Raw genomic sequence first — 25,296 nt, 5'->3', positions numbered from 1 at the left:
GAGGATTCCACGTGCCGCGGAGCGGCTAGGCCCGAGCGCCACAACTACTGAGCCTGCGCTCTAGAGCCCGTGCTCCGCAACAAGAGAAGCTACCGCAATGAGAAGCCCGTGCACCGCAACTAGAGAAGGCCCGCGCGAAGCAGTGAAACCCAGCACGGTCTAAATAAATAAATAAAAATAAATAAAGCCAGGATCGGGTTGGGATCAGAGGTGAGGGAATGATAGAAGAGGGATGTATGTGTCAAGCTGTGGGGTTCTGTGACAGGTTGAATCTGAGAGTAGTAAGAGCGACAGATTCTCGTGTCTGGGGATAAATTGACAGTAGGGATGTTATCAAGAAATTGTTGGGCTAGTCTTTGTGTTCAGAAATACAAGAAGAGCAGGGGTTCAGAGTGGGCTTGATAATGAGGTTGGTTTTACGAATGTTGAGTTTGAGATTCCTCTGGGACATAAGCAAGGCAGTTGGATGTTAAGGTTTGGGATGCATATTAATTAGACTATTAAGCTGCTCTAACAAATGGACTCCAAAGCAATGATTCACACAAAATGGTTTAGTTCTCATATGACAGTCCAGAGGTAGGTGAGTGGCCCTGGCTTGCAGTTAAGCAACTATATTACAGGATCATCTGGGGACTCAGGGTCCTACTGTCTTAATGCTTCACCATCCCCTAGGTGGTGGTTCTCATCTGTATGGTTGAAGCTAGTGCACCAGCCCCACATCTTTGTTCAGGCCCATAGGAAGGGGAAGAGAAAATAGAGGGCCTGGAAATTACCCTGATCCCATGGGCTAGAACCTAGTCTCAAATTCTTACCATCCTGTGGAGAAGGCTAAAATGCCTCTATCTGGATGGTTGTGTGTTCATTTAAACTTAAGGGTTATATTATTAAAAGAAGAGGAGAGTGGACCATGGGGGCACAATTATTAGTCCGTCACAGAAGGAAAAGAACAAAAGATTTTGGATTGAGTGGCTTATAAATGGTTGTCAAAAGTATGGTAGTGGGTAACATTTATCAGAGCCAGCATTATTGACTGCTTACATGCTGGGTGCTTTACACGCCTTACTTCATTTAATCCTTCTAGAATAATCCTATTATCTCCATTTTATAGTTGGGGAAACTGACATTAAGTGATCTGCCTGAGATCACATAACTAGGAAGTACGGTAGATAGATGCACAATAAGGCAGCCTGACTCTGTGATCCTAGCTCTTAACCGTTGTACTTAGTGATAATTATATTTCAGGAATGGTCAACATAGAGGAGGAGACAGCTAATGACTGAACTCTCAGCATGTGAGTGGTAGGTGAAAGGGGGAAGCCAAAGAAAGGAGTGGCCACAGAGGCAGTAGAACCAGGGAGGAAAGGTGATGGAAAGGCTGAAGAGTCTGCCTCTCTAGACTAGGCTTCCCCGTACTAAATTTGGCCAGTTTAGCATCCTTTGGCAGAAGGTACAGTCATTGTGTTGCCCGGTTCCATGAAGTCCCTTTCCATTTTCCAGTCTAGAACTGGTAACCACTGAACAGTGTTGTCAAAGCTTTTTCTGTCTGGGCTAGATATTAAATATTTTAAGCCTTGTAGGCCACATGTGATCTGTCACATATACCGTTTTTCTTTTGAACAACTCTTTAAACATGTAAAATCCAGTCTTGGCTAACTGATTGTACAGAAACAATCCATGGACCAGATTTGCCCCAATCCCTGCCCTAGATACAGAATGATTGGTGCCACCTGGAATTGTACCACATGGCATTATTGACGGAGGCCTAGAATACGTTCAACATGATTTTGCCTCAGCCTGGCCTTACGGAGGGAGGCAAAATATGACCTCTGCCAATGCACGCCCTTCAGTTTTTGTTTTTGTTTTTGTTTTAAAGATTATTTATTTATTTTTGGTTGTGTCAGGTTTTAGTTGCGGCACGCAGGCTCTTTGTTGTGGCTTGCTGGCTTCTCTCCAGTTGTGGTGTGTGGGTTTTCTCTTCTCTAGTTGTGGCGTGCAGGCTCCAGAGCACGTGGGCTCTGTAGTTTGCGGCATGCAGGCGCTCTAGCTGAGGCGTGTGAGCTCAGTAGTTGTGGCGCATGGACTTAGTTTCCCCACGGCATGTGGGATCTTAGTTCCCTGACCAGGGTTTGAACTCCCGTCCCCTGCATCGGAAGGCAGATTCTTTACCACTGGACCGCCAGAGAAGTCCCACGCCCTTCAGTTTTGGTGAAAAGCTCAACTTCACAAGTTTTTCTCAAAATTTTCAAGAGTTCACAGAATTTCTCAGTTGTACGAATCTAGCTGAAACAATAGTCTTTTATGAAAATAAAGTCAGATTCAAAAGTTTTCAAGACTTCAGCAGGAGTCTGAGCAAACCTAGAGGATAAAAAACACTTTTTGTTAAAAGAAACTCCAATCAAAATGTCTCAAAAGTATGTTCAAGCAAATTTGGATGAAATAAGAATGAAACAGTTTTTGGGGAAGCTAAGCTTAGATTCATAAATTTTCCTGTTATGAATTTGAGCAAATGTAGCTAAGACAGCCATTTTTGTGAAAGCAAGCGCAAATTCACAGTTCTCAGATGCAACTTCCTAGCATCAGTTTATGCAAGTGTAGGTGGAAAGCAACAGTATTGGCTCTTGTGAAATTGTGTGAAAGCACAGATCATGAGTTCTCAGAAACTGCTTCCCAACTTCTGGTGCTGGTCAAGATTTAAGCCCACTACAGCCTATCTCCAACTGATTATAACCAAAAATTGGAAAAAATACAAAAAGTTACCTGAGGATTCTGAAAAATAAGTCAGATTAGGGAGGGGGAGTCAAAACTTATGCAAACCCTACAGGGCTGAGTTTCCTGGTGTTTTTCCTTTTTCATGGCTTTCACTTCTGAGGTCAGGCTGCAAAACCCCCTAAAGAACCCAGCTTAGCTTTGGCCAGAGGACTGGGAAAAGGGATCCTGTGAGCTGGAGAACATAATAGGAAATCCATTTCTTTTTTTTCCTCTGCTGGCCCCCAAGAGCAGGCAAAAGTTGCAAGGCTGCAGCACTTTAGCTCTGGCAGCTAAAACTATTATTGTCTGGGCAGAGGAACCAGGAAAAGGGGACACTTGTCTAAAGAAGGGGAATCACCATTCTGTTTCTCTTCCTATTTTGGCCCAAGTATGGCCCTGTCATAGAGCTAGAGCTGTAGTGGTGGCACAGGCAGCTAAAACGTCTAAGGAACCCTATCCTTCTGACAGGTTAAATTGCCTGCTGAAACAAAAATATTCTTGAGAGGATTTAGACAGAATCTAGAGTCTCACAACATAATATTCAAAATGTCCAAGATATTGTCCAGAATTACCATGTGACCAATTCTCAAGGGAAAAGTCCATTGACAGATGCCAGCTCATATCAAAACCTATAAAGCAGCTATTATAACTACTGCATGAAATGAATATAAACACACTTTAAGTGGATGGAAAGATAGAAGTTCTTAGCAGATTCTCAACAAAATACAAGCAAACTAAATTCAACAGCATATTAGAAGGATTATATGCCATGACCAAAAGGGTTTATTGCAGAAATGCAAGGGTGGTTCAATGTAAGAAAATCAGTGTAATACACCACATTCATAGGACAAAGAAAAACCCATATGAGCATCTCAGTTGATGCAGAAAAGGCATTTGACAAAACACAATGCCCTTCCATGATAAAACAATAGAAAACTAGGAATAGAAGGGAATTAATATTCTTTACATCAGGGGTCCCCAACTCCCAGGGCCCAGTCCACGGCCTGTTAGGAACCAGGCCGCACTGCAGGAGGTGAGCAGCAGGTGGGCGAGAGAGTGAAGCATCATCTGTCTCTCCCCATCGCTCGCGTTACCACCTGATCCATTCCCCCCCAAACCAGTGGAAAAATTGTCTTCCATGAAACCAGTCCCTGGTTCCAAAAAAGTTGGGGACTCCTGCGTTACATGATAAAGGGTATTTATGAAAAACTGATAGCCAACATTCTCTGGTGAAAGACTGAAAGCATTTCCCCCAAGATCAGGAACAAAACAAGGACACCTGTTATCACCATTGCTGCTCAACATAGTACTAGAAGTTTGAGCCAAACCAATTAGACAGGAAAAAGAAAAGGCATCCAAATTGGAAAGGAAAAAGTAAAATATTAACAGATGCGGTGATCCTGTATAGAGAAAATTCCAAAGAATCCATAAGAAAGCTACTTGATCAAACGAATTCAGCAAAATTACAGGGCACACAACACAAAAATCAGTTGCATCAAAGGACACTACCGACAGTGAAAAGGCAACCCACAGAATGGGAGAAATTTGCAAATCATACATCTGATGAGTTATTGTTCAGAATATACAAAGAACTCTTAAAAACAACAACAAAAAGATTTTTAAATGAGCAAAGGACTTGAAGATATTTCTCCAAAAAAGATAAACAGATGGCCAATAAGCACATGGGAAGATGTTCAACATTATTAATTTTTAGGGAAATGCAAATCAAAACCACAAGATACCCCTTCACACCCATTAGGGTGGCTGCTATCACATAGAAGATGAGTGTTGGTGAGGATGTGGAGAAATTGGAACTCTCATATGTTGCTAGTAGGAATGTAAAATAGTGAGGCTACTACAGAAGACAGTTTGGTGGTTCCTCCAAAAGCTAAACAGAATTGCTGTATGACCAAGCAGTTCCACTCCTAGGTATATACCCAAAAGAATTGGAAATAGGAACTCAAAGTGATGCCTGTACAGCAGTGTTCATTGCAGCATTTCTCACAGTAACTAAAAGATGGAATCAACCCAAATATCCACCCACAGAGAAATGGATAAACAAAATGTGGTCTATACATGAAGTGAATAATTGTTAGCCTTAAAGAGGAATAAAGTTCTGATACATGCTACAACCTTGAAAAAATTATGCTAAGTGAAATAAGCCAGATGCAAAGGACAAATATTCTGTTAGTCTATTTATATGAGGAATCTAGAATGGGCAACTTTATAGAGGCAGAAAGTAGAATAGAGGTTTTCAGGGGCTGGGGCGGGGCAAATGGGGAATTACTGCTAATAGCTAAAGAGTTTCTATTTTGGGTGATGAAAAAGTTTTGGAAGTAGATTGTAGTGATGGTTACAAAACATTGTGAGTGTACTTAATGCCCCTGAATTGTGTACTTAATAATCGTTAAAAATTACTATTACACACCTATTAAAATGACCAAATTCCAGAACACTGACAACACCAAATGCTGGCAAGGTTGTGGAGCAACAGGAAATTTTATTCATTGCTGGTGGCAAAGCAAAATGAATGGTATAGCCACTTTGGAAGACAATTTTGACAATTATCTACAAAACAAAGAATGTTCTTACCATACCATCCACCAATCATGCTCCTTGGTATTTACCAAAGGAGTTGAAAACTTAACGTCTACACAAAAACCTGCACATGGGTACTTACAGCAACTTTACTTATAATTGCCAAAACCTGGAAACAACCAAGATGTCCTTCAGTAAGTGAATGGATAAGTAAACTGTGGTACATCCAGAGGATGGAGTATTTTTCAGCACTAAAAAGAAATGAACTGGGACTTCCCTGGTGGCACAGTGGTTAAGAATCTGCCTGCCAATGCAGGGGACACGGGTTCGATCCCTGGTCTGGGAAGATCCTACATGCCATGGAGCAACTAAGCTCGCGAGCCACAAATACTGAGCTGGAGTGCCGCAACTACTAAATCCCGTGTGCCTAGAGCCTGTGCTCCACAACAAGAGAAGACACCTCAATGAGAAGCCAACGCACTGCAACGATGAGTAGCCCCCACTCACCACAACTAGAGAAAGCCTGCGCACAGCAATGAAGACCCAACTGAACCAAAAAAATTTTAAAAAGTGAACTATCAAGCCATGAAAAGACATGGAGGACACTTTAAAATGCAGTCCGAAGAAAAGTTTACGTATTGTATGATTCCAACTATGTGACATTCTGTAAAAGGCACAACTATGGAGACTAAAAAGATCAGTGGTTGCCAGGGATTGGGGGAGAGGGAGGGAAGAATAGGTGGGGCACAAAGGATTTTTAGGGCAGTGAAACTACTGGGGGTGATACTATAATGATGGATACATGTCATTAAACATTCCTCGAGACCCATAGAATGTATAACACCAAGAGTGAACCCTAACGTAAATTATGTACCTTGGGTGATGATGTGTCAATGTAGGTTTGTTGATTGTAACAAATGTACAGGGGGTGGGGGGACATTGATAATAAGGGAAGCTGTACATGTGTGGGAGCAGGGGGTATATGGGAAATTTCTGTACCTTCTGCACAATTTTGCTGTGAACCTAAAATTGCTCTTAATGGGAATTCCTTGGCGGTCCAGTGGTTAGGACTCTGCTCTCTCACTGTTGAGGGCCCAGGTTCAATCCCTCATTGGGGAACCTAAGATCCCAAAAGCTGCAGGGTGCAGCCAGAAAAAAAAAAAAAAAACTCTTAAAAATAGTGTCTTTTTTTTTTTAATGATAAACTTCATCTTATGTATATTTTACCACAATAAAACAAAAATGGATCAAAGGTCTAAATGTAAAACTTAAAACTATAAAACTGTTAGAAGGAAACATTGGTCGGAAATCTTTGTTACCATGAGTTAAGCAAAGATGTATTAGGTGTAATACCAAAAGCATGCTTCAAAGAAGAAAAAAAAAAGATAAATTGGACCATCAAAATTGAGAACTTCTGTTCTTCAAAAGTCACTGACGAGAATGAAAAGACAAGCTAGGACTGGGAGAAATTTGCAAATCATGTATCTGACAAAGGACTTGTATCCAGAATATATAAGGAACTCTCGAAACTCAGTAAGGAAGTAACACGACCCAATTTAAAAATGGGTAAAAGATTTGAACAGACGCTTTACCAGATATATCGATGGCCAATAAGCACATTAGAAGGAGGCGTAACATCATTGATTATTAGGGAAATAAAAATTAAAGCCATGAGATACCACTGTATACCTATGAGAATGTCTAAAATTAAGCAGACTGACAGTACTAAGTGTTGGGGGCAGGATGTAGAGGAACTGGAACTCATACACGGTGGGAATGTAAAATGGCATAACCATTCTGGAAAACAGTTTGGCATTTTCTTCAAGAGTTATACAGCTACCATATGGACAGAGGTCTCAAGAGGTTTAGAGCATTGAGGACACCCGTATGTAATGCTCTCCATGGCTTGCTTGCCTTTCCTGGGCTGGTGACAACCTTGTGGATAGGAAGGACAGAGTGAAGTGGGAGATGCAGGGCCAGAACCTGGTTTTGGTTCCTCTGCCACCACTTCTGTGTAGGTGTGATCTGGGGCAGATTTCTCTCAACCTCTCTGAGCTTCAATTTCTCCATAGCTACATCACTGGCACACTAAGATTTAACAAGATGTGTGATAGTATAATTGTAAAAAGCTGTTTAAGCATGCAATGTGCTATGTTGTCATAAACATCAGGGAGTTTTAATTACTTGCTTGAGGTCATACAGCTTTTAAATATAAAAGAAATGTATGATGCTAGTACTTGAAAGGACTTTCAGGTGTTGTAGTCAACATTTGCCAGATGAGGAAATTAAAATACAAGGAAAGTTATTTTCCCAAGGTCGTTTGCATCCCTCTGTGACTGTTACGAATTCTCACTCCATGACTCTCTCCCCCTTAGTGTAGGAAAGAAACTCAGGCCGCAAGTTGTTATCTTCCTGCTATAAGTTACGGATGCCTCTCCTGGAATCTCTGCCACAATTCCTGGGCTGGCCTCCCCGAGAAAACAGGACAAGAGTTCCTAGCCCTTGTCTTGGCACATCTCAGTCTAAGAAACAAATTCTGGAGTCTGAAAACAAACGGCAGCTTTCTTTGGGGTAGAAAGTGGCTACACAGCCCAAACCTTTACTCTAAAGACCACATGGTGTGTCTCAGTCAGGCAGAGAGAAAGGCTATGGCCAATGAAAAGCTAAGGGCATTGCTAACAGATGTCAAGCCCCCACTTGGGTTCAGTCCAGGCCCTGGGGCTATGGGAGGTATGGAATGTGGTAGGAAGGGGCATGTAGTTGAGAGGTGTGGCAGACCCACCAATAACTCATACATGCAACCTGAGTGATATTTCAAAGAAAAAAAAATTTTTTCTGACTATAAAGTCACTCTTGCTTATTGTAGAAAATTTGGAAAATACTAGAAAGTGTAAAACCGATAAAATCACCTGTATTTTAAAAATAAACACTTTTAACATTTTGGTGCCTTTTTTTTTTTTTTTCTGGCATGTGTATATTAGTTTACTACCAATTGGGATCATCCTATATAACTCTCCAGCGGGTGGGGTGAACCAGCAGGAGGGGCTTGGTACATACATGATGGGTGTGTTTTCTTGGCCTCTGGGGAGCAGCCACTGGATCTTTCCAGGGGAATTTCTGACCTGGCTACTGGGATTTCTGCTATGAGTCACGTTCTTTTTAACAGGAAAACTTGTTTCCTTTTGACCTGGGTAACCACTTTTGGGAATGATGTTTCACTTCCCAGTGTCTTATTGGGGGTCAGGAGAGAGACACCCCCTTTGTTCTAGTCTAGGGATCACAAGACAGTGCCTACAGGGGGCAGTCATGAGTAAATAATGCAGTGAAGCAAGATAAATGAGAAAGGCAATAGGGGATGGTGGAAATGTGACAAACTGGAGAGCTTTGCCCTACTTTAGGAGGCAGCCCCTCAGAATACGGGCCCAGTGTTGCCAGAGCTGATATTTCAAGAGAAGCAGAAATTTGGATTTTATTGTGAAATCTCCTGATCTTGGTATTTTGGATTTTTTAAAATTTTATTTATTTATTTTTGGCTGCGTTGGGTCTTCGTTGCGTGTGGGCTTTCTCTAGTTGTGGTGAGCGGGGGCTACTCTTCCTTGCGGTGCGCAGGCTTCTCATTGCAGTGGCTTCTCTTGTTGCGGAGCACAGGCTCTAGGCTCACAGGCTTCAGTAGTTGTGGCACGTGGGCTCAGTAGTTGTGGCTCGCAGGCTCAGCAACTGTGGCGCATGGGCTTAGTTGCTCCGCAGCATGTGGGATCTTCCCGGACCAGGGCTTGAACCCGTGTCCCCTGCATTGGCAGGCGGATTCTTAACCAGTGTGTCACCAGGGAAGCCCGGTATGTTGGGTTTTTATAAAACACTTTACTGATCAGTACTTTGTAGGACAAACATAATATTTGCTGGCTAGGTTCAGCCCCAGGGCTCTCAGTTTGTTGAATTCTGCTCTCATCATGCTGTTAGTAAGAATTAATTAAGCATTTGGCCAAGATTTACTGAGGCTTTCATGCAGGGCTTTGAGGAAGGCACTGGGGTGAGATTCAGTGAATGTCATTCATTTAAACAGTCATTTTGGTTCACCTTTTCTGTGCTAGCCCCTGATCTGGGCCCCATGGATACATGTGAACAAGGCCTCACTCTCAAGAGAAAGAGGGGAAGGAAGTGCCACCCCTGTGCTCTGGAGAACAGATCTGCAGTCAGAAGAGATGAGAAAGGGATTGTCAGAACAGTCCAGACAGTTGTCACAAAGCAAGCCTTTGGTCCCCTCTTCAGGACCTAGGATGCCCTCAGATCGAACCGCCAGGCCTCAGATTCCTCAAGGTTGAGTGTAGAAGGGTCTAGTATTTTGCTGCCTTTCAGTCCTCTGACATCCTTGACCTAGTGTCTGTCTTCACCCTCTGCACTACCTTTATTTCCCCAGGGGGCGCTATTCCCTCACAAAACACAGCCCAAGGCCCGCTCTGTATATCATAGAAGATACAGTGCAAAAGAAAGCTGAAGTGTTTATACTAATATGAGGCAAAATAAACTTCAAGAAAAAAATGTTTTTAGAGACAGAGAAGGACATTTTATAATGATAAAAGCATACCATTGTGAAGATACAATAATTATAAACATATAAGCACCTAATATGAGAGCCCCATGAAGCAAAAACTGACAGAATTGAAGAGAGATTACAGTTCAACAAAAATAGTTGACGACTTCAATACCTCACTTTCAGTAATGTATACAATAAGTAGGCAGAAGATTAACAGAAATAGAACACTCGAATGACGCGTAACCAACTAGACCTAACAGGCATCTATAGAACACTGTATCCAACAACAGCAGAATAAACATTCTTTTCAAGTATACTTGGAATATTCTTCTTGATAGAACATATATTAAGCCATGAAACAAACTTCAGTGCATTTAAAAAGACTGAAATCACACAAAGTGTGTTCTCCACACATAAAGGGATTAAATTAGAGATCAAGAACAGAAGGAAATTTGGGAAATTCACAAATATGTGGAAATTAAAGACCACACTTCTAAAAAGATTGATGAGTCAAAGAAGAAATTACAAAGGAAATTTTAAAAGTACTTTGAGGGACTTCCCTGGTGGCACAGTGGATAAGACTCTGTGCTCCCAATGCAGGGGGCCAGGGTTCAATCCCTGGTCAGGGAACTAGATCCCACATGCATGCCACAGCTAAGGAGCCTGTGTGCCGCAACTAAGACCCTGTGCAACCAAATAAATATTTTTAAAATAAAAGTACTTTGAGATGAATGAAAGCAAAAATACAACATACCAAAACTTAGGGAAATCATCTAAGTCAGTACTTAGAGGGAAATTTATAGCTGTAACTATGTATATAAAAAAAAGAAGAAAGATCTTAAATCAATTAGTACTGCGCTTTCACTGCCGAGGGCACGGGTTCAATCCCTGGTCGGAGAAATAAGATCCCATAAGCCATAGCACTGCCAAAAAAAAAAAACAACTAAAAACCCAAAAACCTAGAAAAAGAAGAGCAACCTAGACCCAAGGCAAGCAGAGGAAGAAAATGATAAAAAGAAATAAATGAAACAAAATAGAAGAACACTAGAGAAAAATCAATGAAACTGAAATTTGATTCTTTGAAAAGTCCACAAAATTGACAAATCTTGGGCTTCCCTGGTGGCGCAGTGGTTGAGAATCTGCCTGCCAATGCAGGGGAAACGGGTTCGAGCCCTGGTCTGGGAAGATCCCACATGCCGCGGAGCAACTAGGCCCGTTAACCACAACTACTGAGCCTGCACGTCTGGAGCTTGTGCTCCGCAACAAGAGAGGCCGCAACAGTGAGAGTCCCGCGCACCGCGATGAAGAGTGGCCCCCGCTCGCCACAACTAGAGAAAGCCCACGCACAGAAACAAAGACCCAACACAGCCAAAAATTAATTAATTAATTAATTATTTTAAAAAAAGTTAAAAATTGACAAATCTTTAGATGGATTGACCAAGAGGGGGAAAAAAAAAAGAGGACTCAAATTATAAAACAAGAACAAAAGAAGAGACATCACTACCAACACTCAGGAATAAAAGTATTATACGGGAATATTATAAACAGTTGCGTGCCCACAGATGGATGAATGGATAAGCAAATGTGTTATATACATACAATGGAATATTATTCAGCCAGAAAAATGAATAGAATTTTCATAGAAGCTGCAATATGGATGAACCTTGAGAACATTATGCTAAGTGAAATAAGCCAATCATAAAAAGATAAATACTGTGTGATTTCAGTTATACCTAGAGTAGTCAAATTAATAAAAAACAGAAATAGAATGATGGTTGCTAGGGGCTGGAGGGAGAAGAAAATGGGGACTTATTTTTTAATGGGTACAGAGTTTCAGTTTTTCAGGATGAAAGGAGTTCTGGAGATAGTGATGATAGTTGATTGCAGTAACCAAAGAAATGTGTTCAGAGAAAATAAACTTGTTTAGACTATTTAGTCATTAGGTGAGAACAGTTGCTCAAAAGAGATGAAGAAATTGGGAGCAACATGAATGATGATTAAAAAACAAGGTGAATGGGAATTCCCTTGTGGTCCAGTGGTTAGGATTCCATGCTGTCACTGCCGAGGGCCTGGGTTCAATCCCTGTTTGGGGAACTAAGATCCCACAAGTTGCATGGACAAAACAAAACAAAACAAGGGAATGCTTTCAAGTGGTTTTTCTTGGCTCTTGATGATTTAACAGATGTTACCAGTACTGTTTAGTTAGTGTGTTTATTTGAGGAATCAGTGTTTGAAGTAACTCAAGAATTAGCCTCTATGAATAGTCTATGTGAAATAAGTACAGGTAAGAATATGTTTAAAGAAATTGAGAAAACACTAATTCAGTACAAACTGAAGTGGAATCTGCTAAGATGTGTTACAACTGATGTTGGTAAAAATATATGTGGAATAGAAAAAGCCTTAGTTGGACAAATTTACAAAGCTTGTGAAAATGTGAGGTATTTAAAGCCTATAATTATAAATTGTATTATTCATCAGTAGGTGCTTTGCAGAAATTATTTGAATCTATTATACGATATGGAACTAGTACTGCCAATTGTGAACTTCATTTGCTCTTGTGGACTTAACCATCATAAATTTTTGTTAGAAATGGAAGCTGAATATCCTGTCTTACCCTACCCCATAACAGTTTGATGTCTTAGCAGTGCTAAAGTTTTATTGTGGTTTTTTGAACTCACAACTTAGATTAAAATTTTTTCTGAATGAAAAGTATCAAACTCAACCACTACTATCCAACACTGAATGGCTTTGGTAACTAGCTTTTGTTTCAGACTTGACAATGTTTATTAATGAATTAAACCTAAAATTACAAGGCAAAATAGCATTTATGTACATAAATTATGATGCTGTAAAGTAATTTCAATGACAACATTGTCTGAATCACAAGTAATGACAAGCTGCATTATACACATGATGTCAAAAGTTAAAACAAGAAGCAAGATCTCCATTCCCCCACAAATTTGTAATAGCTGTTATTTTCCAAGCTCAAACTACTACAATTCCAGCAGCATTTTTTAGGATTTTAATACAAGCAGTACAAAGGAAATTTCCATATTTCAAAATCCATTTAACTGTGTGATTGAGGCTATTCCACATAACCACAATTGGAAGTGATCAATCTGCCATGTGGTGACATGCTAAAAAGCAAATATCAAGAAAAAAAATAATAGAATTCTTTAAATGCCTTCCAAATGATGAATATGCTCAAGTAAAATCAAATGCTTGGGACTTCCCTGGTGGTCCAGTGGTTAAGAATCCTCCTGCCAATGCAGGGGACACAGGTTCAATCCCTGGTCTGGGAAGATCCCACATGCTGCGGAGCAGCTAAGCCCATGCGCCACAACTACTGATGCCCATGCGCCCTAGAGCCCACGCACTGCAACTACTGAGCCCCTGTCCTGCAACTACTGAAGCCCCCGCGCCTAGAGCCCGTGCTCTGCAACAAAAGAAGCCACCGCAATGAGGAGCCCGTGCACCACAACAAAGAGTAGCCCCCGCTCGCCACAACTAGAGAAAGCCCACATGCAGCAATGAAGACCCAGCACAGCCAAAAATAAATAAATAAAAATTTTAAAAAAGATTAAAAAAAAGCATCCTATTAAAAAAAAATCAAATGCTTGTGGATTGATATCTGTATTTTGCAGTACCTGTCTGTGTGAAAGACACAGATTAAAAGTATCATTACAAATCTGAATTAACATATAAACGTGATAGATTTTGATGATAGGGAACACTCACTTTGAACCCCAATTAAGCAAAATGTTATACAAAAAAATTCCATTATTTTCATTAGTAGACTTAAATTACAAAAATTGTACTCATTGTTATTATATTTTTAATCTGACAAATAAAAAATTGTTTTCTCTCTCGTTATACAAGTACCTATAGTATCCTCATTTTTGCCTCTTGTCCCACAACACCTAAAATATTTACTATTTGGTCCTTTACAGAAAATGTTTGCCAACTCCTGCTCTAGAAAATGCAGGCAATCTATAGTGACATAAAGCAGATCAATGGTTGCTTGGGGATGGGGGGCTTGGAGAGGGTCAGGTGGGAGACATTACAAAGGGTCACAAAGAAACTTTTGAGGTGATGGATATGTTTACTATTGTGATTGTGGTGACGGTTTCATGGTTGTATACATATGTCAAAACATACCAAATTTTGCACTTTAAATTTGTACAATTTATTGTATTTTAATTATACCTCAATTTAAGCTGGTTTAAAAATGAATTCTGTGAGTTGATGAATTACAATGATAGTTACATTCACAGTCTCACAAGTTTCTTATATGTAATTCTGGACACTGATTGGGAAAGATTGGGATCCTGAAACTTGGAATAGGGATGTCTTATATTGAACCATGATGAAACTGATAATCTTGAATACACAAGTTTTCTGGGCCTCCCTTGCCAGTAGAACTATCTTGCCTTCTGACGTCTAAGGACACTAGTGTTCCTTGCTTGAAAACTCTGTGATAACCTCACCTGGGACAGATTCCTTGGAAGGGGATATTCATCCTCCTTAAAACCACAACTATTCCTGTTGCCATTAGATCCATAACAAGGGTCAAATCTCGGTGGGCTCCAGAGGATTTAGGTGCACACTATAACCCAGGAGGAAATAATTTATACAGCAAAAGAACTGCAAGACTTTGCTAATATATATCAGCAGAAACCTGGGGAATTTGTGCAGAAGGGGATCCTAAGAGTGTTAGACCAAGTAGAGCAAAGTATAGCCCCGGGTTGGGTTGAATTCATTGATATGGGTGCACTTGCTAGAGACTGGATTTAATGTGTTGGCTCATATAGCTGCAGGTGGCTCTTTAACAGTTTACATAGTAAGTTGACTGCAATGTGAACTTAACAGTGGCCTACCTTCAGTGAAGTTGAGATGCCAGAACCTTCCTGCCATGATGTAGAGCAGGGAATAGAGATAGGAATTTTGGAGTAGATTTATCACGTGCAATTAAAATAATCACCACCTAATTACATTTCATGAGAAGGCCTAGAAGATATTTCCTTCACAAAGGCATTGAGTAATACATTAGTGAGGGAAACACCTGCATTTTTTTTTTTTTTTGGCCACGCCGAGTGGCATGTGGGATCTTAGTTCCCCAATCAGGGATTGAACCCGCGCCCCCTTCCGTGGAAGTACGGAGTCTTAACCACTGAACCACCAGGGAAGTCCCAACACCTCATTATTGAAAGCTCCGTTTTGCTGTGTGTTTGTGTAAGCCAGGTATTACCATGGAGGATGCCACCATTGAGATGGGCTCTCTGATTTTAATGGGGATAATGGGAACCTGAAGTAGCAGAGGCCAAATGACAGTATATTACCACCAAAGACAAGACGGATGCATCTCCTGTAAAGGGCAGCAGGATATACCATTAATTGGAATGCCTTGGCCCACAGCAATCTTTGGCAGTGGCTAATTGGTTACCATGTTCCTAAGAACAAATAGATGAGAAGCCTACTAAAAATTTGCTTGGTCTATATAACAGGGGGAAAAAATCCTGCTCTGGTAGCCAATAAACCTAACTTGAGTCACCACAGTGGAGAGCCCTGGTTTCTCTCCCAGTTTCCAGACCTAAGTCAGCATAGATCCAGAATCCTTTGATTGAAGGAGAGGTTGGGTGTCCTCAAGAAAGGAACTGTGGCCCATTTACTAGAGTGACTGTACATTAGGGAGAAGGAAATACCCAGACCTTCTGAGGATTACTAGATACTGGCTATGTATTGTTGGTAACTCCTGGGGATCCAAATGCTACTGTGGCTCACCAATCAAAGTGGGGGCTTAAGGTGGTCAGGTAATAGATGGGGTCTTAGCCCAACTCACAGAGGGCTCAGCTGATCCACAGTCCCACCCTGCGTTTATTTCTAAGTTCCTGAGAGTATAACTAGAATAGACCTTGATAGCAAATGGAAGGATCCCCACAATGGCTCCCCAGTCCATGGAGTGAGAATATTATGGCAAGAAGGGCTACCTATAAGGGCTAAGGGCTAATTATGGCATCACTTGGGAGACCACACCCTGAAAGGATGGGGTTCTCTTTTACAGCATGGAGTGTATACTTTAATCAGAGACCGTTATATGATGCTGTTTCCCCTAAAGCCAGAATACATGGGTCTGAGAATCAATGGGTGGAAATGAATCTTGCTCTTCCCATTATTTATTTTTATTTTTTAAAATTATTTTTAATTAATTAATTAATTAATTAATTAATTAATTTTTGGCTGCGTTGAGTCTTCGTTTCTGTGTGAGGGCTTTCTCCAGTTGCGGCGAGCGGGGGCCACTCTTCATCACGGTGCGCGGGCCTCTCACTGTCGCGGCCTCTCTTGTTGCGGAGCACAAGCTCCAGACGCGCAGGCTCAGTAGGTGTGGCTCACGGGCCTGGTTGCTCCGCATCATGTGGGATCTTCCCAGACCAGGGCTCGAACCTGTGTCCCCTGCATCGGCAGGCAGATTCTCAACCACTGCGCCACCAGGGAAGCCCACTCTTCTCATTATTATACTTAATAACCCACTTGTAGAATTTTTGCTTCTCATCTTGGCAACTCTGAGCTCTGCTGATTTGGAAGACTTAGTCCTCAAGGGAGGAATTCTTCCACTAGGGCACACAAGGATGATTCCATTGAATTGGAAGATGAGACTTCCGCTGGGCTATTTTGGACTTTCATGCCACTGAGCCAATCAGCAAAAAATGGGGGTTACTCTACTGGCTGGAGTAATTGACACTTATGACCAGGGGAGACTGGGTTGCGGCTACACAGTGGGGGTGAGAATGGTGTGTCTGAAACCCAGGGGTTCTCTGGGGTGCCTCTGGGCACTACTTCCATGCCCAGTTACAAAGGTTAATGGAGAGCTACCACAATTAAAAGAAGGCAGGATAATTGAGGACCCATAAGGAATGAAGCTTTGCATCACTCCACCAGGTAAAAATCCCAACTATCTGAGATTCTGACTGAGTGCCAAGGAAAGATGGCTTGGATACTTGAAGAAGGAACTATAGTTATTAATTACAGCCTCATGACCACTTACAGAAATGGCAACTGTAGAAGCTTGGCATATTTTCTCTTCCCTTAATATATTCACGTGTTTATTTGTATATGCTAACCAATTTCTTTTTCTCTCTCATTTTTATTTTTATACAAGTTGTTGGGGGTTAACTTTACAATTAGTGCTTAGGTAGTAGAATATTCTGTAGGACTGTGATTGAATTTGAGGAGTAATTCATATAACCAGCAATTTATACAATGATGGTTCCCTCATTTTAGGGAACAGGAAAGAACTCCACTTGTATGAAGGGTAGCTGTATCTTATAAGGTGGAAACATAGTGGCATGGTGTTCTAATGTGTAAAAAATAGGGTGCATACAAAAGCTGAATAGCCAAAGAGATGGCTACGATGATGGTTATCAATTTATTGCCTCTCAGCTTCAAATCCACTCTTCATTGCTAGGGTTGTGCTGGACACATAATAGACACTCCATTAATGCTGATGCATAAGTGAATGAATGAGTGAGAGAACGGGATGGATTAGAAGGTTACTTCTAGAAATAAGAGATCGTTTTGGAAAGCAGAAGTCAGGAGAAAGGGACATGGGTATGAAATGAGTCCAACTAAAAGAGAATTGGAAAGGTTGAAGGAGGAGAGAAGGTAGAACTTGCCCGAGAACCAGAAAGACGAACCAAAGAAAAGAGAACAAAGGGCACCTGGGGAAGTGAATGAAAAAGTAACTCTAAGTCAGTGTGTGGCATTTTAGGCATGAGAGACAGGGGGGCACTGGGGAAATGAATACAGGTCTGAGAGGAAGAAGAGGGTGTTCATGGAGAAAAGTCTGGGCTTGGTTCAGGCTTGGTCCGGGGTTGGACAAGGAAAGTTCTTGAATGTGGACTCATCCATCCAACATCACGAAGAGGCTACATGGTCAGAGATTTGGAGGATACTCAGGAGAAGGATCATTTCTAAGGGATTTGAACACTGAGCTATGGGAAGGTCTTTCTCCTTGGAACAAGTGAGAAAGTTTCCAGGGAGAAGAGTCTGCTCCAGAGGTCTCAGGAAACTGACTCTACTTTTTCCTTCCTCCATGGTCAGGAGACTGGCAGTGGCAACAGGTTTTTCAGGGTGATGATGAGCCACAGGAATATCATCCTGACCGTTTTGATGAGCATCACTGCCCTGGCTGTGTGATTTTCTACATCTAAAGAAGCACAGAAGTATCTGGGGGTAGAGAAGGAACAAGGTGAAGACCCTAGAGTGAGACAAGAAATAAAAGTTGGGGACATGGCGACATGGACGAGGAGGGGCAGGGCAGCTTGAGAAGGGCAGGAACTTTGCTGCCTTTCTTGTGGAAGTCCTGGGATTCTGGACAGGGAGAGGAGAAAATTAGGCAATTGATTCTTTGGAAGGAGAAACTACTCTAGCATCCTTATGTATTCCCAGTCTTCAAGATCTGAAAAGCAGCAGATGGAGGGGACAGGGAAGAGGTGCCACCGAGAACTGGGTTCCTGTCCTTGAGGTAGACTTGGAAGCATAGTCCCTATGATCAAGTGGGCTGGAGCTCCCAGGAGGCAGGAGTGCTAGACCCCACTGTTCTCTGGATTACTGGAAGGTGGGGGAGAGATGAAAACATGATATGTAAATACTGAAATGCAAAGCCCAGGAAAGTGCAAAGGGATTGGGGGCCAGACACTAGCAAGAGAGAAAGATGGTTTTTGAAGAATGGAGAGGTTCCTGGAAGGAGATGGAAGGAGTGAGCTTGAATGTGTGGGAGAAAATGAGCTCAGTCTTTGAGTCGATGTTCAGGAGGACAGAGATAAACATGAGAGACTGGTCAGGGGAGACAAATGAGAGAGCCAGGTCCTAGAAGCAGAAAGTGAAGAAATGTTTGATGAGCAGGTACCAAAAGAAGGTGATGGAATTTCTGAGAGACCTAAAGAAGATAGAGAAACCCAGTGAATCAAGTGGGAAAATGTGGGTAGGGCATCTGTTAATGTGTCATCTGCTCTTGCCCTTACTTTCCTCCTGAAGGATGCAGTCATGGAGATCTGTGCCTAGTGGTCCATTGGGAGGGAAATGAGAAATCCAGAGTCTTCTTTTGGAAAGGAAGTGCAAGATATGCTCAGAAAGGGAGCTTATTCTCCAAACTGATTGCGAAGGCGTAGCTAAGGTGTGCCTATCTTCTTCTGATGAAGGCTGAAGCAGGTCTTCATACCATATTTGGATAGCATGAGCAGCATTGGAAAGACCTTGGTGAAGGAGGACAGCAGACACTGGGGTTCATCCAACCTGATGGCTGCACACTGTGGCTTGCACACATACATTGTTTGGCACACAAAATATTTCCCCCGAAAAAGAAAAGAAAAATTGGGAGATTTCAATTTTTAAAAATCCAAACTTCTGGCTTCTTCTACTTTTTTGTTTTAAATCAAGATCTCTGGCAACACTGGGACACATCCCTGCCTGGCATTAGTTGGTTGGAGCTGAGAAGCAGGCACCCCTTTTAGATAGGGCACATGCTCTCCAGTTTCACGGTGCCTCTTTGTTTCACCCTATTTTATTACCCGTCTCATGCAGGAATTTGAGTATGGGATCCTTCCTCTAATCCAGCCCCTCCTTTTACAGATTCAGACTGGGGCCGCAGAAGTCCAATCACTTGCCCTCGTCGGTAGAGCTAATAAGAGACAAAGGCAGAGCTAGAGTTCTTGTCTCCCGGGACAGACTCTCTATTCTTTCTGCTACCGTGCAGGCCTTTGTGAAGGAAAACTGCCCCTGTGGGATATCTGTCGGGGAGATGTCGTTGAGCTGGGCTTCATCATAACGAATGTCTCTTGCTGTTCCAGCCACTCTCTCTTAACATGTCTTAAGTGAGGAATGTGGCCTCTTTGTATCAGTGGAGTCTGGTAACACCTGAACCTCAAAGTGGGATTACTTTGCAGTGAACACTGGGGTACTGCCTAAGGGTACTCTCAAGAGCTAAAAACTCCTCACCTAATTTATCAACAAGTTTATGAGTGTTTAGTAAATATAATTAGGTGGTTTACTCTCCCTCTTTTCCCTAACTTTAGGGGTATCAAATAATTTTTACTTATTTAATTACATGTAAATTCCTTATTTTTAAAATAATTTCAGGGAATTCCCTGGTGGTCCAGTGGTTAGGACTCCATACTCTCACTGCCAAGGGCCCGGGTTCAATCCCTGGCTGGGGAACTAAGATCCCACAAACTGAGTGTCCAAAAAAAAAATTTTTTTTTTTTAAATTTCAAATTTACAGGTAAGTTGAAAGGCTACTACATAGAACTATAGTATGACATTTACCAAGATTCACAAACAACTAATATTTTGCCAATTTGCTTCATCATTTTCTCTGTGGGTGTATAAAGAATATATATAACTTGAACTATTTAATAGTAGGTTGCATATATCATGTTCCTTTGCCCCATTAATACTTTGGTGTATAATTACTAAGAATATACTCCTACACATCTACAGAGTTAGCACATTCAAGGAATTTATCATGGATGTAATACTTCATAGTCTATATTCCAAATTCATCAATTTTCCCCACAATGTCTTTTCATATTTATTTATTTATGTTTATTTATGGCTGTCTTGGGTCTTCGTTTCTGTGCGAGGGCTTTCTCTATTTGCAGCAAGTGGGGGCCACTCTTCATCGCCGTGCGCGGGCCTCTCATTATCGCGGCCTCTCTTGTTGCGGAGCACAGGCTCCAGATGCGCAGGCTCAGTAGTTGTGGCTCACGGGCCTAGTTGCTCTGCGGCATGTGGGATCCTCCCAGACCAGGGCTCGAACCCGTGTCCCCTGCATTGGCAGGCAGATTCTCAACCACTGTGCCACCAAGGAAGCCCCCCACAATGTCTTTTATAGCAATTTTGTTCTGGATTTAGGCCAGGATCAAGTATTTCATCTAGTTGTTAGTCACTTTAGCCTCCTTTAATCTGGAACAGTTCCTCAACCTTTCTTTGCCTTTCATGCCATGGACATTTTTGAAAAATACAGTCATTTCTACGTTTCTTCTTTTTAGCAGTGTATGCATTATTTATTTACTAGTTTTTTTTAAATTTTACTTTTGGCTGCATTGGATCTTCATTGCTGCAAGCGGGCTTTCTCTAGCTGCAGCGAGCGGGGGCTACTCTTTGTTGCGGAGTGTGGGCTCTAGGGCACACGGGCTTCAGTAGCTGTGGCACGCAGGCTCAGTAGTTGTGGCTAGCGGGCTCTAGAGCGCAGGCTTAGTAATTGTGTTGCATGGGCTTAGTTGGTCTATGGCATGTGGGCTCTTCCCAGACCACGGATCGAACCCATGTCCCCTGCAATGGCAGGTGGATTCTTAACCACTGCGCCACCAGGGAAGTCCTGCATGTATGTTTATATCTGTTAACAGTATGGATGCATGGATTCTTTTATTCAATGAGCTATAATCACTCACTATCCTTATTTGTTTCGATGCTCAAATTGTGCCAGATTTGGCCTTCTTAAGATGGCTCCTGTGGCTCTTTGATGCGCTTATAAATGTTTTTAGTACTTATTTTCTGGCACAACAAAATGTTCCAAGCTCATCTGGTACCTTCCTTGTGCCTGTCCAGGCTGGAGTCAGCCATTTCTTCAAGGAGCCCTGGTTTCTTTCGATGGAATATTTAGTAAACAAGATCTGGGAACTTGTGTAAATATCAGTCTGTCTATCCATCTAATTTTTTCCCATAAATTTTATACTGATGCTTCCCATTCCAGTCCCCACAGTTTTTGCTCACTTCTCTCACTCCACATTTGCTTCTCCCTACTTCCTCAGTGAGAACGCTCCCAACCAGTCTGCATATTTACTCACGTGCTCAATCCTACCATGCACCCCAAATAATTTCCGAATTGCCATGCCCTTACCACTAGAGCACACTGACTTAAGAAGAATTCAAGGTTTGCAGATATTTTTTTCTTTAGCAGAAGGTGCTTAAAAGTTACTTGAATTAGTTCTATTTTTTTGCCCTACATGGTATTTTAAATAAATTTATTTGTTTTTTATTTTTGGCTGTGTTGGCTCTTTGTTGTTGCACCTGGGCTTTCTCTAGTTGCGGCGAGCAGGGGCTACTTTTCGTTGGTGGTACGCAGGCTTCTCATTGTCGTGGCTTCTTGTTGTGGAGCACGGGCTCTAGGCGCGCGGGCTTCAGTAATTGTGGCATGCGGGCTTCAGTAGTTGTGGCTCACGGGCTCTATAGCGCAGGCTCAGTAGTTGTGGCGCACGGGTTTAGGTGCTCCGCAGCATGTGGGATCTTCCTGGACCAGGGCACGAACCCATGTCCCCTGCATTGGCAGGCAGATTCTTAACCACTGCGCCACCAGGGAAGCCCAAGGGTGTTATTTTTACTTATCTAAAATAGTGTTGGGTTCATTTATTTATATCTGTATTCAGATTTTAGGTACTCTGTTTCTGTTGATTTAATTTTTTTAATATGTTGACCATTATTTGAAAAGTCAAAACTATATGAAAAGGCTCAAAGAAGTGTCTCCCTTTCCCCATTCAGGGCACTGTTGTTTCCCTCAACAAGAGGGATGTAACCCAACAACCAAGGAACCCTCATCTTCTCCTACCCCTCATGGGTGCCCAATTTTTTAAAAAATTTATTTATTTATTTATTTTTGGCTGTGTTGTGTCTTCGTTTCTGTGCGAGGGCTTTCTCTAGTTGTGGCAAGCGGGGGCCACTCTTCATCGCAGTGCGTGGGCCTCTCACTATCGCGGCCTCTCTCGTTGCGGAGCATGGGCTCCAGACGCGCAGGCTCAGTAGTTGTGGCTCACGGGCCTAGTTGCTCCGCGGCATGTGGGATCTTCCTAGACCAGGGCTCGAACCCGTGTCCCCTGCATTGGCAGGCAGATTCTCAACCACTGCGCCACCAGGGAAGCCTCATGGGTGCCCAATTTTATTAGTTTTTGGTTTACCCTTCTTGCGTTTCTCTTTGGAAGAATTTGCAGATATATTTGTTTTCTTATTTCCCCTTCTTCCTTGCACACAGGAAGCATAGTTAATACTCTTTGCTTTCTTCACTTAACAGTATACCCTGGAGATCACCCCAGAGCAAATCACAGGATATAATCTCTAAATTGCAGGTAATAAGACATTTCATTCATTTATCAATTTATTGAATGACTGTGTGCCAGCCACTGAGCTAGACAGGAAGGATAGAGAAATGAGTAAAATACAGTCCCTGACCTTAATGACATTAGGCTCCAATGGAAAGGGGAGCCAAAAAAAAAAAAAAAAAAACAGTGTTCTGGGAGCCTGGAGGAGGGAGTCAATAACAAGATGTTCGAAAGAACTGACACCTGAGCTTGAAGAATGAGCAGTAGGTGAAGAAACAGCACATGTAAAGGCAGAGTTGAATAAGGGCAAGGCATGTTGCGGAAATGGGAGTTTAACAGGCTGAGACATAACAGAGTGTGGGAGCAGAATGTGGGTGGGGAGACAGGAGTGCCCATAACGAGGCTGGGGAGGTGGCATAATGCCAGGAAAGAGCTAGACAGTTATTCAGACATCCAGGAGACATGGTCCTCAAAATACCTCTTGGATCCATCCACTTCATAGGTATTTAATTGACTGCCTGCATTGTGCCAGGTATCGCAGAAGGAGCAGCAAGAATAAGATCCCAGCCGTTAGGGAGCTGATACCAGCAGGAAAACAGAATGAAAGGGATCTCACAGAATACAGTGGAGAAAATTGCTGGCCAAACACAGAGGGAGGGAACCTAACACTCTAAAAAGCTAGGAGTGAGGTGGGGTGAAGGAATAGTTACCAAAGAGTAAGGTAGACTTTTAGCTAAGTGTGTGCATGTTCAGGGGAGAGTTGGGAGCTGGAGGAGTTCCAGTGCTAATGCCTGAGTGAAGAGAGAATGAGATGTTGAAAGTTTTGCCAGGATTAAGACCATAGACCCATCACTTCTCCACTCCATTATCCACTTTGCAAAGAAAGAGTAGTCCTTTTAAAAATGCAAATCTGTTCTCTTCATTTTCTGTAAAAGGCTCCCCACTGCTTTGAGGATGATGTCCACGTCTCTTTTTTAAAAATAAATAATTAGTTAATTTTTTGGGCTGTGTTGGGTCTTCGTTGCTGTGCGCAGGCTTTCTCTAGTTGCTCTAGTTGCGGCGAGCAGGGCCTACTCTTCGTTGCGGTGCACGGGCTTCTCATTGTGGTGGCTTCTCTTGTTGTGGAGCTCGAGCTCTAGGCGCGTGGGCTTCAGTAGTTGTGGCATGCGGGCTCAGTAGTTGTGGTGCACAGGCTTAGTTGCTCTGTGGCATGTGGGATCTTCCCAGACCAGGGCTCAAACCCGTGTCCCCTGAATTGGCAGGCGGATTCTTAACCACTGTGCCACCAGGGAAGTGCCTTTTATTTATTTTTTAAAATATTTATTTGGCTGCACCAGGTATTTGTTGTGGACCACGGATCTTCGTCGCCACATGCAGGATCTTCATTGTGGCATGCAGGATCTTTAGTTGTGGCATGTGGGATCTAGTTCCCTGACCAGGGATCGAACCCAGGCCCCCTGCATTGGGAGTGCGGAGTCTTAGCCACTAGACCACCAGGGAAGTCCCTCCACGTCTCTTTTAAACTCTCGTCCCAGGTTACTTACCTTTCCAGTTTTTGTGTGTGTGTTTTTTTTAAATTCCTCCCTCTTATTTTATACTCGACATAATGAAGTTTTCTTACCTTGTCATATCCTATTTCCCCTGCCTAGAAATCCATCACCCAAAGCTGAATTAGGTGTACTATCATAGTGCCGTGTGCTTCACCTAATAGATCTCATCTAATTCTCTGAATCTACCATTAGTTTGAACTCCTTGAGAGCAAGAAGTGGTTTAATTAGTTACATCCAAAGCACCTAGCCTAATGTCCTAATGCCCAACTAATTTGAATGAATGAAGGCTGCCTTCATTGCGGAGTTGGGTGGAGGATTTTGAACTAGACCCTAGGAACTATGGCCTTCAGTCTCTTTGTTACTACAGTTTAAGGGTTCATCCTAGGGCATGGAGAAACCATTAGGTTGAAAATCATTAAAATAATTTAGAATTAGGCATAGATTTATCCCCAAAGATCAGCATGCTCAAACTGATAACTTTAATGCCTATCAGTCTTTTATGTAAAGCAGATAAGGTCCCCATGCAACCTACCACAAGCCTAGGATAAGTCCCTGGTCTAGTCGCGGGATTTCTTTTTGCACTCAAGACTCCGCCCATGGGCCCCCAAATGGCGGAAGAACTGCAGCTTACGTCGTGACTTCTCACACGACTGCGGAGGTATCCCGACGCTACGCCGGCGGCCTAGGCGGGGCGGCCGGCTCTTCCTTCCTCTCTGCTTCTTCGGCTCCACCCCCAGCGCTTCACACGCTCATTGTGAAGCGACAGCGGCCGGCAGCCTTCCTGGCTGCTTGAGATCTAGAGACCATAAGTCCTTGGCGCGCGTGAGCGCCCGCGCTGC

General features: G+C 42.5%; 1 long non-coding RNA gene across 1 annotated transcript; it reads right to left on the bottom strand.

Annotated features, from left to right (window-relative positions):
• Positions 1-170: 170 nt before the first annotated feature.
• LOC309644979 lies at positions 171-25,184 on the bottom strand. The gene is made up of 2 exons (XR_014254683.1): positions 25,089-25,184; positions 171-2,354 (listed from the first exon to the last, which is right to left on the bottom strand). It is a non-coding gene; the product is annotated as an uncharacterized lncRNA (long non-coding RNA).
• Between the last annotated feature and the right edge of the window lie 112 nt (positions 25,185-25,296).

Source organism: Balaenoptera physalus, assembly GCF_965194825.1.
Source record: "Balaenoptera physalus genome assembly, chromosome: 16".
In the NCBI taxonomy this organism is placed as follows: domain Eukaryota; kingdom Metazoa; phylum Chordata; class Mammalia; order Artiodactyla; family Balaenopteridae; genus Balaenoptera; species Balaenoptera physalus.
The sequence above is the reverse complement of the archived record's forward strand: the minus strand, read 5'-3'. Positions and strand labels throughout refer to the sequence as shown.